Genomic DNA, 968 nt, shown 5'->3' on the forward strand with positions numbered 1-968 from the left:
TGAAGGACGGAAACTGGCACAGCCAGTGACTTCCCCTGTCGCTGAGCATTTTGATTTGCCTTCCAGTCACGTGCTTGAGCTGCAAAGCAGTTTCCGATTCCTACGAGGCTTTCCTGGATGTCCCTTTGGATATAAAAGTAAGAGGGTTTATAGCTGTGCTTCAAGACATCCCAAGGCCCCTGTAGCTTTCCGGAATCCATGCGGTTGACTTAAAAACGTATACTGCGAACACAAGAGAGCTTGGTGGAGGGTCAGAAGTGGAATGGGCTGAGTTCTTCTGGGGAGGCCATGGCAGTGGTCTCCTTGTAGGTGCTGGCTTTAAGCTGGACAAGTACGAATTATCCCCACTGCACCCTTGACGTACTCTCATCCTTCTTCCTTTTGCCCTCCCTCAGCACCCCATCTGGCTCCCAGGCTGATGGGTTGTATTGTTTTCATTATTGATGACCCTGCAGTGCCACAGGGAAGTAGCTCTTGATAGCCCCGGGAATCCCTCAGGAGTACAGTTCCCTGAGGGAAATGTTCAGCATCATACCCTCTTTCTGCCTCCTTCTGGACACTGCTTGCGGGTTCACAGTGCGTTTCCCCAGCATCAGCTACCTGGGTCTTCTTGTCAAGTCCTAGTAAGTGTTTGGGCAAGGGCATTGCCCGCAGCTCACTGCTCTCCTTTCTCACTCCTCCAGGCAGCCTCTTCTGTCACTGCAGCTCTGGAGGACTTTGTGAAACCGGAGCAGCTGGATGGTGAAAACTGCTTTCAATGTAGCAAGTAAGATGATTACTAGCGACCCAGTAGTACTAGATCCTGCGGGAAGGTGCTGCGTGTCATTGAGCAGAAGTCATCATTTCACATAGGCTTAATGCATGATAATGAGACGCAGCCTTTTTTTAATATGGCCTTATGGTACTGAATAGCCTTAAAATAGTGTAAGGCTGTGTGAGACATGAAAGCTTGTCTGGTCTTCTTGGGG

General features: G+C 49.9%; 1 long non-coding RNA gene across 1 annotated transcript in view; it reads left to right on the forward strand.

Annotated features, from left to right (window-relative positions):
- The first annotated feature begins 733 nt into the window (after positions 1–733).
- Positions 734–968, forward strand: part of LOC104837251 — a 7,122-nt gene continuing 6,887 nt past the window's right edge. Inside the window, exon 1 of the long non-coding RNA XR_774920.1 lies at positions 734–766. This is a non-coding gene — a long non-coding RNA (uncharacterized LOC104837251). The remainder of the gene's footprint in view (positions 767–968) is intronic.

This window comes from Haliaeetus leucocephalus, unplaced genomic scaffold, assembly GCF_000737465.1.
Source record: "Haliaeetus leucocephalus isolate CR32 unplaced genomic scaffold, Haliaeetus_leucocephalus-4.0 Scaffold517, whole genome shotgun sequence".
Taxonomy (NCBI): Eukaryota; Metazoa; Chordata; class Aves; order Accipitriformes; family Accipitridae; genus Haliaeetus; species Haliaeetus leucocephalus.